Here is a 14,132-nt window from a genome sequence, read left to right as displayed (position 1 = left end):
TAGAGAATATATGACTTTTTCCTCGCCTCCTAGTTCATTCTGAGAAACCAAGCTAAAATGCACTCACTGAAACTGCTCCTGTAAGTCAAACACTTTATATTCTAACACTATAGCCTTCAAAATTTTTTAGGAACCCAAATATTCCTCCTCGCTTGGATTTTGGTCACATTTATAGTGAGCGAAAATGAAATCCATTCTGAAGTTGTTGCTGTTTCAGGTGTTTGTCATGGGGAGACGCAGACTCTCAGATCGGAAAAGGAAGCAGTGCACTGTGTAAATGTTTTGTCAGTTTAGCCTGTGCACACAGTTTGAGTTGGAGATTTCTTTACATTGTCTGGGTAAACAGCCAGGACACAGGCTTTTTGCATCTTGGAGCAGTATCTTTTGGAGGGAGAGGAAGAATATAGCTTTAGATTGCATCATATTTAAAATTAAGAACTTTTTCTACAAATGGCAGGTAACTAAGGCTGTTGTTTGCTTTAATACTTTAATATTAGTATGGACAACAGTATGCTTTTTCTCTGTAGCTTTTCTTTCATGCTATGGTTAGATAGTGATTATGTTCTTCAGCGTCAAGTCAGTGAGGTTGTTTTTGGTAACCCAAAAGTGACATAACTGTGTTACAATGCTGTATTAGAAAGTCAGATTGAAAGCTAATTTAAACATTAGCTACTATCTATCAAGGTTTTTATTCAAACCTACATCTTTTGTTGTTTATTTTTGCTCTTTGCTATTTCAACAGCTGTTTGTGAGACTTCAGATATTTGTGCCGTGTTCTGCTTTGTAGCAAGCCCATATGGCCTGAGATCATAGAGAAAGGGAGGTAGAACATGAAAAAGGAGAAGTTAAAAGGTAGGGTCCTGGTCTATCGAGATTCCCCTGCAGGAACTCAATGAGAATTTGTAAGTCAGGTTAAGCAGAACCTTTTATTAAAAATCAGCATTGAGAGTCCTCTGTAAGTCCATATCCTTATATAATTTAACTCACAGAAATTATTATGAGAGGTAACACCATAAGTTCTCAGAATTCTGGATAGCAAGAAATGGCCACCCACAATTCAGCTCCACTTCAAAATTGACACAAGTTTGGGTTTGAGTTTTGTTCCCCAGAGCTAATGACACACGATCTGTGTAAACTGTCACTGCCCTGTCCAGAGCTCATCACTATTCAGTAAGCAAATAGACTTTTGACTAGAGACAAGGCAAGGCTGGAACAGCATTTCTGCGTTAAGAAGACTTTCTGCAGAGTTAGTCAAATGAGCTTGAAAACTGACATGGCTTTTCAGAAGTTAACTGAGAGACACTTGGTAATACGAAACTTGGCATCTGAATTAGAGATACTATATTCTGCTAAACCATTTTTGAAAAACTGGTACAAGGGATATCAGTTTTACTGTTCTGAGAAAAAGTGGCTCTGAGTGTTTGTTTACATGTCTACTCAACACATGGCAAAAGCAAACAATTCAAATTTGAATTACAATTCAAATTCTAGTAGAGATAAACCCCTAATTCTCTGTGAGAGCTGAAGGTGACCAGACTCAGTGCATTATACAGTGTGCATCTGCAGAGAAGCAGGAACAGATGTGGCAAATGCTATAGACATGCAACAGCAACACAGAAATACAAGTACAGGCAGACAGAGCTACAGACTCTTGGCTCTACTTGTCGAATGAATACAAACAGCTCTCCAAAGTCCCTCAGGAGCATTCCCCCATATGTCTTATTACCAACCCAGTCTTTTCAATAAGCAACAGAAATTTTCTTACGAACCAAAAGACATTTAGGGTTTGGTAATTTCTTGCCAAGTTGGCAATGTTGTTTTTCATACCCTTTCACCGTGTAGAAGCTGGCAACAGCAATCCAAACTAGAAAAGGTAAAGCTGAAGTAAACGTATAATAAAATTTATCATTTTTTATGTCACATCCTTACCTGGTCTTCACTCATCTCATGTAGATTTAGGTGCCCTAAAACATAACAACACATTCAGAGCTTTGACAAAGTCTAATCTGGTGCCAACAGTTTGGCTGCCAGAGCTAACAGGAGAGCATTTGGCGAACATAATGCTTGGGTGGCTAGAAATCATGTTGCAATTTCATCTTAAATATTCATGGTTAAATAGCTTTAGTAAAGTGACTTGATCATTCCCAAACAATATCTACACCATTATTTATACCCAGCCATAATGCACATGTGCAACTCAAAACCTGAAATTCCTGCATCTGCAGTGATGATCTGTTGAGGACTAATACTGGGATGGCAGATGGCATCCTGGACAATGAGGTTATATGAAACTTACAGTAATTTCACGAATACAAGCCGCACCAATTTGACTAAGATTTTGCTCCTAAACCGGAAATGCGGCTAATAATCAGGAGCGGCTAATACAACCTCAGAAGTACCTGCCAGAGTGCTGAGCCGAGCAGCTGCAAAGTCGGCATTTTGCGATTGTTACAAATCGCTACTCTGTTGCACCGCGGGTGGAGCCTGGCTCCCTGCAGGCAGCACGGGGGGCGGGGAGAGAGGCGGGAGAGCTCTCTTTCCTCCTCTGCCACAGCCCAGGGGAGAGACGGGGGGGGGGGGGGCCCGGCGCCGCCATTGCTGCGGCCCGGGGAGGAGAGGGGGGACCCGGGCCGCCCCTACCGCGGCCCGGGGAGCGGGGGGGAAGCCCGCGCCGCCATTGCTGCGGCTCGGGGAGGGGGGGGGAAGCGCGCGCTGCCATTGCCGTGGCCTGGGGAGGGGAGGGGGGAGCGCGCGCCGCCATTGGTGCGGCTCGGGGAGCCGACAGGAGCCCCGCGCAAGCCATTGCTGTGGCCCGGGGAGCCGACGGGAGTCCCGCGCAGCCATTGCCGCGGCTCGGGGAGCCGACGGGGTGCTTTGTCCCCGCCCACCGCCGCCGCGGCAAGAGCGGGGAAACTCCGTCCCTGCCCGCCGCCGGCGCCACGGGCGCGGGAAAGCTCCGTCCCCGCCCGCCGCCGCTGCCGTAGGAGCAGGGGAAGCTCCGTCCCTGCCTGCCACCACGGGGCAGCGCCGACCCGGGGTGACCGAGCCCAGGGGCAGCGGCGGCCGGCCCCGAGCGGCAGCACCGGGCTGGGCCACCTGGCCCCGTCAGCGGCCCCTAGCGGGCCGAGCCTGCACAGCCTTAGCTCAGCCAGTAAACCCCGCCCTCCCGCAGTTCTGTTACTAATTGCACGCGGGTCCTCGCTGCGAACGACAGAGCGGCTTATATTCGGGTGCGGCTTATCTATGGACAAAAACCGAAATATATGCCAAGACCCAGAGATGCGGCTTATAATCAGTGCGGCTTGTATTCGTGAATTTACTGTACATTAATGTAAGCTTCCTAAGGAATTATTTGAAATGGGGATTAGGTAGCTTTATTAATTTAAAACTTCCTTCAGATTTCCTTATCCTCTTACCTCATCTCACAGGGGGAGAACCCAGTGGCTTCCACTGGTGCAGCCTCACAAAGGGGATTCTTTTGAACAGTGTTCTTTGAGGGGAGCTCTGCTAGAGTTCAGAAGCATATTGACCTGCAAGAGTTAGAAACAAAATTTGCAATTTGTGTGGAAAACAGCTCATAGGAGTTCCAGCCAGTGGGAGGTTTAACTGCTGCTCTGCCTCCCAAGTGGGCTGAGCCAGCCTCCTATTAGGATGCTGACTCCTCAAGCAAGGCATGTATTTGTGAAATTACATCTTCCAAAAGCAGCAATGCAGGTACTGGTTTGCTTTTAATCATTCATCCTTATCTCTTCTTCCTGTCTGCCATTCCAACTCCTCAGAGATTAAAAATTCCCTGTCAGCTGCATGCCTGATCCAATCAGTCCTCTGTTTTGGAAACATGGGATGGTTCTGTGCCATCCACCCTCCTGATTTACAGGCTTAAATATAGCACCTATATTTAGCAGGCTTTTTTGTTTTGTGTTGGTTTTTGTTTTGGTTTTTGTGTTGGTTTTTTTGAGGAGTGGGGTTTGGGGTTTTGGTTTTGTTTTTTGGGGTGTTTTTTTTTGGTTTTTGGTTTTTGTTGAGTATCAGATATTTGCATTCTCTAAAAGCATTTCCAGGTCTAATGGGAAAAGAATGAGTTGTGAACCTCAAATGAATTCCACATTTCTCTCTGTGTGGAGATGAAATTATAAGAATTTAAACTATCCTGAGATCTGCCCTTATTTACATTCGAGAAGGGTGTAGACTCAGGTTAGGTGTGGATTGACCTTTGCAGACATGGTAGAAGATGTAAAGCTTCACAATTTAGTACTCAGAACCAAAATGGATTAAGAGAGGAATTATATGTTTGCTTGTATTTCCTACAGGATCATATCTACAATTCTTTCCATCATTAGCAGTGATTAGTCAGGACTGACCTCTTTCATTCTTACTGTATCTGCCCATGACTGGCTGAATGCTAGTTCTTACAGAATTTTAGTATTGCTTGCCTCATACTTAGAATACACCTAAGTATAAAACCTGTGCCTTCTGACAGAAGATCAAACCTCAGAGAGCAGGATATAGGCAAGGTAGCAGCCTGTCAAAACCATGATCTTCTCACTTCAGACCACACTTGGCACAGGGGTGTGACTGCATGGACAGATGCATAGAAAAGGAGCCACAGGAGTTAAGGGCTATCAGTCTGTCTACTGCTATTAGGATGTGTAATTGGGCTACTAGTATATATACTGAAGTAAATGTCACTGTCACAGTTGTCTATAGCAAACAAAAAAATATTTAATGAAGGTGTGCCATTCTGTACTGCCATCACAGATACTGATCAAAACATGGATCCACCTGAAAATGTGCTGCAGTACGTCCAACCTAGCTCTTAGAAAAGGATTTCTCCCCATATCAGACTCAATTAGAAAGCCAAATTTATGACTTTTTTTTTTTCGGGTAGTCTTGCAGCACTGCAGTCAACTATATTGAACTGAAAGTTAGATTTAAACACATTAGTGTTGAGAAGCAATGCTTTCTGCCACAAATGCCCTCAGCATATCCCTCCCTGGGTTGTGACTGATGGCATTTTGGATGCATATCACCAAAAAATACTATCACCTGTATGAAGATCTGGTCAGTGATTAAATACACCCTGTGCTGAGATTGGGGTTTCAGTGAAATAAGAATTGTAGGCAAGACACTACTCACATTTCCATCAGAAAATGAGGGTGTGGAAATATTATTTTCCAGGTTTCAGCATGGTTTCTGATTTCAGATTCTAGACAAAAGTGTAAAATTGTGAAACAGCTTCCTTGGTACTGCAAAGGCTGTTGAAAACTTTTTGACTTAGCAATTTGTGGATTTAGTATAATCATCCTGACAAAAGGATGTATCATGTTAGCATCCGTGATGGTAAAACCAGTATTAAAACATAATGCCATATAGAAAGTGTTTTAACGGAATATTTTTTTTAAATATATGTCTTAAAAATATGGTTATTTTCTAATAATTAGCTATGTTTCATTGCTTCAGTCCTAGTTTCAACTTGCAGAGAGGAGCAGACAAAGTGTCTTCAGGACCACTAGCACATTTTGATTCAGGGGCCTGAAGTTACACAGGCTCAAAACACAGGCTGAGAGGCTTCCAAACAGTCTTAATTTAGCCTCTCACTTGCATACGCATTATAAATACAGTCCTTCTGCAGACTATCACAGTTTTTTCCTTTAATATCTGTCTGGTTTAAAGCTGGATGCTGTTTTTTAATTCTACTGGGACTATTAATATGCTAAAATATGTCACCAAATTCTGTAAAGCTGGACAGTGACAGGAATGGAGGCTGCTTCTATGATTTTCAATGTTGGTTCATAACCCTACTTCATAACTCCCTTCATAACCCTGCCTTAGAACTGAGCATTTGGGTTAGGGCCTTTAAAGGTATTTAAATGACAAACATGGAAAATAATTTTTTCAAATAATCTAGGAATAAAATTTGCCCCATACTCTTAAATGTAGTTAGTGGTTATTTGCACTTTTAGGTATCTAAGAAGCTTTTAAAAAGTTTGTCTTTAATGTCTCTTTAGAGTCTGGACTCTATATAAACTATTTGTGAAGTAAAGGTCAGTAATTACAGTGAAAACTTGCAAAGGAAAAAGTGAGAGCATTTAATTCAAGAAAAGAAAAAGGGACCTAGATGGGAGGATCAAATGAAAGCTGCTATAGCCTAAAAAAGTACCAAGCAACATTTAAGCAGCATTATTTTAGGACATCAAAGATTATCTTCAGATGCTTTAGGTGTGGCTGGAAAAATTTTTGTACTCACATTACAGTTTGGATTTGCTGGTGTGTTTTTTTATGGTCTAGTATTCCTGAAAGAATGTGCTTTCCAGATTTTATTCTCTTATGCATTGTTCACAGCTGAGAAAATACCTATAGACATCCAGCTGAAGCGCCCTAGTAACGAAAGTAAGGAGGATTTTAAAAAATCTAGTTTACTTTCTCTCAAGTACCCTGTCTCTACTCTTCATTTCACTAAATTCCTCAGTGATTGTACCGAGACAGATTTCTGTTTGGTTTTCAATCCTTCACTTCATCAATCACACTTCTTTTTATCTCTTTAGGAGAAATATTTCCATTTCTACAGAGCACGGTGGGTTTTTTCACTCCAGATCTTAAGCTAGAATTGACTTGTAAGTGACAATTACTGAGTAGACACCTCCATGTAAGACATGCAGCACTGGCGTTTCATGTAAAGATAATTCACCAGCTGATGGCTTTTTTTCCCCATTTTTAAGTTGCTGACCATGCATCTATCAAGTGAACCGGCACATGAAAGCCTGTGACCAGATAAGGCTCTGATCCTTGCATGGGACACCCATGCAAAGATATTCACCCATGGATATGTTTCTTCTCTCACTCCCAGGAGCAGCCACAGAGAATTTCCATTCTCCAAAGGTTTTTTGTATTGTCTTCCATGTGTCTATCTGTGCTGGGAGGTGTACTGCTCTCCTGTGCCTGTTCAGCCATTTCAGTACAAAACAGCTTTATTCCTGATACCAGGACTTGGGAGTCAGCTCCTGATCTGAACAGGCTTTTGAACACACTCACATCCCTCTGCGTGGTATCTCAAGCAAGTTAATTCTTCCTAGCTTATTACATGGCTCATCTTTTGGGGTCCACTTCTGGTCAGATGTGCTCCTCAACTCTTGACTGAGAGTGGAAGGGGACCCTCTCCTGACAAGTTGCAGTGCCCAATGACCCATTTGTTCCTTTAACTAGGACTTGGATTGATTACATCAGCTGTGTACTTAATACAGGTTTGGGATACTGCAACCCGGCAGAAAATTTGTATTTCCATTTATATAATTTCAGTCTCTAATTTCAGCATAAACCCTAATATAACATATGCATAATTATTTTCAAAGAATGATACAAATCTTTAACTAAATTTAACTAAATCCCTGTGCTGTTCCACAAAGAAGCAAAAGCCTGATATTTCATAAATAAAAGGTCAGGAAGGTTACCCAAGCCTTTAAAAAAACCGATGATTTTTATTTCAGTTTCATTCCAGCACCGGCCTGGGAAGAATAAAGTATAAAAGACTGATAGATTGTAAATTTCCCTCACAGTAGTGGTATGTTACAATGAATAAAAGTGCATGAAAATTTGATTCTCAGAATTGCATTGCTCAGGCCTTGGCTGCTTGTCTGAGATGCTCATGGCTTCATGTCTCATGAGGGTGCTCTGCACAGTTTTGAAAATAAGTGGGGCACAACATCCTGGCCCAAAAACCTGGGTTTTCCATGTTAAAACAGACAGTTTTGGGGGCAGAAAAGGGTACAACCACTGTTGGAGCCCAGGAGCACTCTGAAGTTGCAAACTTAGGAGAAAACATTAATTATTTAGCTACCAAAAGGAACATGAAGCTGGTAGCATTGAGATCAGTGCAGGATTTAAAAAAAAACAAAACAAACCCTAAAGTTGTACTTTGGGGTGTTCATCCCACCTTTACCCAACCTGCATTGAGACAAAGATAGACCTTATGGAGTCCCAGTTAGATTTCAAGGATAGGTGCCTAGGAAGGTTGTTGTGTGAAGGATTTTATTGGTGAATCCCCGCTAGGCTAGAGGAAAGGTCTTCTGGGGACTAACAAATAAGAAGATGACCTCTGACCAGACATTGTCCTTTTGGAAGTGCAGTTTCAGCAGTGGATTTTGCCTGAGGGAAAGCTGAGCTTCCAGGAGGACACATCTTTCAAAACACAGTCAGTACTACAACAGAATGGAGGCATTACCTATTTTAGGAATTTACACAAGTAACGAATTACAGTAATTTCATGATTACAAGCCAAGAGCGGCATGCCTGGCTGCTGCCGCCAGGAAGTGGGGGTGCGGCATGCCCTGCCACTGCTGCCGCCATGCCCCCCAGGGCTGGGCAGCGCGGCCACTGCACCACCACTGCCCCGCCGCCCGGGGCTGGGTGGGCTCCGGCTCGGCTCGGTGCTGCTGCAGGCTCGGACTTCCAGGTTGGGAAATTTCCAAAATTTTTTCGTATATTGGCCGCTCCTGAGTGTAAGCCACACTTCCGGGTTTGGAGCAAAATTTTAGTCAAAATGGTGCGGCTTATAAGCATGAAATTACTGTAGTTAGGAGTTTTTTGGCATGTGCAAAATGTATAATCCATGTACTGCTTTGCCAAAAATGAGTAGAAACAAAGTGTACAGCTGCACTTTAATATAAGTCTGCTGGTGCTCTCTTTGCACCCTGAGGCCTCCTCTTCCATTTCAGAGATTTTCAATCTTAGAAGTCTCTATCTGAACCCACTTTTTATTTTGTTAAAGGAAAACTAGATGCAAACATCTGAATATTTTCAAGTATAATTTTATAGATACAAACATGTGGATATTTTCAAGTTGAGTTTTGCATTTTATTTCTGTTCCTATTGAAGTATCCAGAATATTGTTGGCATGAAATATCAGCCTGTGTTATGCACATGGAAGAAAAAAAAAAGAAAATAAAAGACAATTACAAGTTCAGCTAAGCAAAGAGCATCTTAAAACCAGCAGACACTTGTTTTTAAGCTTTTATTGTCACTCTCATTTTAGTTATATTACGTTGTTCCAGTTAGGGATAATATCTCATTGTTCTAAGCTTTGTTCTAATTTATACTGGTGACATTAGTTTCAGAAATACCTAAAACTTCTCCCCTCTGTGGCTGAAGTAAAATGTAACTTGTCTTTTCATATAATCTAGATTTGAGTTTGTAGGAAAGAGAGAAAGAGAGTTTTGTCATCTGCAAGTCAGTCAGGCATTGCTAGCTCTGAAACAAATGCAACTGTGGATGTGGTTCCAGATCCCCATGAGATTTCTATACAAGGATGGATTTTAGCCTTGATTCTGCAAATCTTACTTAGCTCAGCAGCCCATAGAAGTGCCATTGCAGCTGACACTCTGGCTTAGTCAAGAAGATCCCTGTGGGCTTTGCACAAATTATTTTGCTTTGATGGTTTTTTGTTGGTTTGGGGGTTTTTTGCCTTTTTTTTAATGTTGCAGTGAATTGCAATTTTCCATTCTTTCACAGCTACTTGTGGGAAAATTTTATCTGTCCTTTCTCAACGTATGTCAGAGACAGAAACAAGTTGTTAAGGGTCTAGCACAACTTGGCTGGCTCTAGCCTCAGCCTGCACTTCAGAGCAGGTGGATTAGCTGCTGAAGACTGCAGCAGACAAGCTGCACTAGCAGGTTTGTAATAAAAGCCCTGTAACTAACCATCAGCTTGCCACTTCACTTGAAAAAGTTCAGCTGTTGTTCCCACAGGAAAAAGGAAGAAGAGCATGCAAATGGCTGGAGCATTGCAATACCCTTCTGTTTTTCTGAAAATGTCACTCTGATGACATCCTGCAATCTCAGTGATGCAAATCCTTCTATATTAGGGAACAACATTAGCAAACAGCCTAGCTTCATGGTCAGAAATGCCCTTTATACTCTAAAAAAAAATGAAGCATGCACAAATGTTTCCAGATGGTAGCATACATTGTAAGCACCCCAAAAAAGTAGTGGTTTTACTTGTGAAAATACACTTCTTTTTGCTAAGGTGCATTGTGGATCCTAGTAAATGCACTAAGGTCTGTGAAATTATCAGATATAATCTACCCATCATACAAAATTGTCCGTGACTAAAGCTACATGTGTTTCCAAATGCATAAGTTCGTTTTGCAGCAAATTAGTCACTACCTCTTTTGGTTTCTGAATTTCAACTATGAAGAGAGACACATGAGGCTGAAGACAATAACCAAGGCAAAGGTATCAACCCTGCTTCCCAGGCAGGCAAAAGGGAGCCTTCTGGGAGTATTTCAGGAGAGTAAAATCCCAATGCTGCTGGGGATGGACTGAGGTAATTGCCCTTGCTTGAGAGTCTGATCTGTCAGCATCCAAAATAACTTATTCCTCCTTCTCTACAATTAAAAAAAAAATAGAATAGTCAAATGCATGCCAAACTGCCTTCATATCCTTCTAAAATCTTAATTAAAAGGTACTGTGGCCAAGAGTCACATTTCTTGTACTTTTATTTGCCTTAGAAATCATGATTGTGTACATGGCAGTAGATGGCTGTCTTGCTTTCAAGGGGCAGTGATAAATTGTTAGCCAAACATTTTTCAATAATAAGTGATGGGAACTTGAGGAGAAGTGCTACAACCTATGTAGAAAGACTGAAAGTGAAAATAGAGAAGTACAGTAATTTCACAAATACAAGCCGCACCAATTTGACTAAGATTTTGCTCCTAAACCGGAAATGCGGCTAATACTCAGGAACGGTTAATATGTGAATAATTTTCTGACATTTACAACCTCAGAAGTGCCAGCAAGAGTGCCGAGTCAAGCAGCTGCAAAGTCAGCATTTTGCGATTGTTACAAATTGTTACTCTGTTGCACCGCGGGTGGAGCCTGGATGCCTGCAGGCAGCAGGGGGGCGGGGAGAGAGGAGGGAGAGCTCTTTCCTTCCCTCCTCTGCCGCAGCCCAGGGGAGAGACGGGGGGGCCCCGCGCCGCCATTGCCGCGGCTCGGGGGGGCGGCAGGGGACCCGTGCCGCCACTGCCGCGGCTCGGGGAGGAGGGGGAGGGCCCTGCGCCACCATTGCCGTGGCTTGGGGAGGAGTGGGGGGACCCAGGCCGCCACTGCCGCGGCTCTGGGAGGCGGCAGGGGACCCGGGCCACCACTGCCATGGCTCTGGGAGGTGGTGGGGGACCCGGGCCGCCACTGCCGTGGCTCGGGGAGGTGGTGGGGGGCTCCGTCCCCGCCCACCGCCGCGAGAGAGAGGGGGGCTCCGTCCCTGCCTGCCACCACAGGGCAGCGCCAGGCCGTGGTGACTGAGCCCAGTGGCAGCGGCGGTTGGCCCCCAGTGGCCCCGCCGAGCGGCAGCGCCGGGCTGGGCTACCTGGCCCCGTCGGCAGCCCCGAGTGGGCCGAGCCTGCACAGCCCGAGCCGAGCCAGTAAACCCAGCCCTGCCGCCGTTCTGTTACTATTTGGCAACTTTGTTGCATGCGGGTCCTCGCTGCGAATGACAGAGCGGCTTATACTCCGGTGCAGCTTATTTATGGACAAAAAATGAAATATTTGCCAACACCCAGAGATGCAGCTTATACTCAGTGCAGCTTGTATTCGTGAATTTACTGTATATAGTTCTTTACATTAGAAATATGGTGTAAAAATGGAGCAAAGGTACAAAACAAACACAAATCCTTTCTTGTTTTCCTTTCCAGTTTCTCTGTCTAGGTTTATGTTTTCATAATGGATGAGCAAGCTGGGCTGAGTCTACAGAATGGGGCAAAACCACAAATATGCAGGGCAGGATAAATCAGAAGAACATGTTTGCAGCACATGGGCTATGTGGTATTAGAGTGCCAAAGTTGGGAAGGAGATGGGGAAGAAATCAAAAGGACTATAGCACATATTTTCTGTACATTAAAACAGTGAAAATACTGTTAAATAGTAAGACTTTGCCTACTGTTGACTAAAGTAAAAGAAAAGCTGAGGATGGACAATAGTGACAACCTCGAGATCTGAGACTCTGCTCCTGAAAACACAGACAGGCTTGGCATGTGCTGGTTACCAGCCTATTATCAGTTTTCCTTTTGCCACACTAGACAAAATGACCTCTGACCACAGATAGGTAGCCTCAATTTCTGGACTTCCATCATTAAAACATCTATGTCAATTAGATGCTATTACTAATCCTTGGAGCTTCTATCATTTTTTAACAGAAAAATCTTAAAAGTATTAGCAAGTCTCACCTCTGACACTTCTCTCGGAGAAGTGTCAATGTGTATGACTATGACATTACAGTAATTTCACGATTACAAGCCACACTGATTATGAGCCGCACTTCCGGGGTGTCAGCAACATTTCGTTTTTCCTCCATAAATAAGCTGTACCGGATTGTAAGCTGCACTTTCGTTCGCAGTGAGGATCCGTGTGCAACTTTCACAAAGTTGCCAATTAGTAACAGAATTGCAGGATCACGGGGTTTACTGGCAGGTGCGGACCTTGGAAACATTATTTCCCAGTGAAAAAAGATACAGACAATAGCTGCGTCGGCGTACCCTGCAAGTTTTATTTATGAGCGGAAAAAGATACGAACAATAGTGTGGTCATTTTACAAGCATTTCCAACGGATCCACGTTGCCTTTAAACAGCCACTCAGCCTCGCAGCCGGGCAGCTGCTTGGGCGGGCAGAGAGCAGGGCAGCCGCTTGGGCGGGTGGAGAGCCGCTCAGCTGCTTGGGCGGGTGGAGAGCAGGGCAGCTGCTCAGCTGCTTGGGTGGGCAGAGAGCAGGGCAGTTGCTCAGCTGCTTGGGTGGGCGGAGAGCCGCTCAGCGCTCAGCCACTTGGGTGGGTGGAGAGCAGGGCAGCAACTCAGCCGCACAAGACTGAAAACACCGAAAAAAATACAGAGAAATATCACGGGCTCAGATCGACAGCGCCGTCCTGTCGCCGGGGCCACGTGGGCTCTGGCTTGGCTCGGGGCTGCTGCAGGCTCTCACTTCCGGGTTTGAAGATTTCTGAAAATCGTTCATACATAAGCCGCTCCGGAATTCAAGCCGCACTTCCGGGTATGGACCAAAATTTAGTCAAAATGGTGCAGCTTATAATCGTGAAATTACTTATATTAAAAAATATCTCCTAGAAATATTTGATTAGTTGGTCCATGTACTGGTTTCAAAACTCAGAGCTCCTCTTTATCTGCTTGTAAGTACAAATGTTGGAACTTTGCTTTTTCTCTCCACTATTTTATGAAGTTCTTAACTATACATTGCCAATACTAAGTAACCAGTTCAGATTTTTAGTTAACTATATCATTCAAGTGTCTTAAATCTATCAACAAGCTGGTCATTAAATGAATCACTGACCTTTTTCTTAGCTACTCAAGCTAAATAACCTGTAACTGATGACCCATAAAAGCATCAGTATGTTAAGAAAAATTATTAGCTGGAGAAGCAGAGCAGCAATTGATCACTTCCCACCAATCTGAACAGAAAGATTCACCGGCTTCAACAAATTCTGACCAGAAATCAGATTTTGACAGACTGATGTCTAGGGGAAGTACTATGAAGCTCATACACAGTCACCATTCAACCTTCCTTCCTTAGATTACTGCTGGAAAATGTTGTGCAAGCATTTAAAATGGCTCTAACCTGTGATGCTTCAGAGTAAAATCTGGAGTGCAGACTCTTCTCTACTCAGAGAGATTAACTTTAGACCTAGCACTTATTTCTACAGTGGAACAATCAAAATATATGGTCCAACCACTCTCCCTGCTTGGGTACATGTATGGTTTAGATCCAGACCCAAATCCTGTGTCCTGGCTAGAACCACCCTATATAGCAAGGAGATTGAAATGTTCAGTTTAGTTTTTAATTTTTAAGTTCTCCATTGCTCTAACTCACAGAGCACCACCCAACAGGAAATGTGTGGAAGCCCTTGGCCAGCTCTAACATGTTTCTGAGTGTGTGGACAGTGATGGGGTGGAACAGAGGACTGGAGGGGATGACGATGACAACAGCATTTGCAGGGGGCAACAGCCAAGGTCTGCACACACAGACAGAGACTACCAAAGGGGAGCAAAAATAAAGAGGAAGGGACATGGGATTACCTTCCCCTTGCCACATCAATTAACCATGGCACTGAGGGCCCCCATGCCAGGCCCTGCATG

The sequence above is a fragment of the Catharus ustulatus genome, chromosome 5, assembly GCF_009819885.2.
Source record: "Catharus ustulatus isolate bCatUst1 chromosome 5, bCatUst1.pri.v2, whole genome shotgun sequence".
Lineage (NCBI taxonomy): Eukaryota > Metazoa > Chordata > Aves > Passeriformes > Turdidae > Catharus > Catharus ustulatus.
This window is presented reverse-complemented; position numbering follows the sequence as displayed.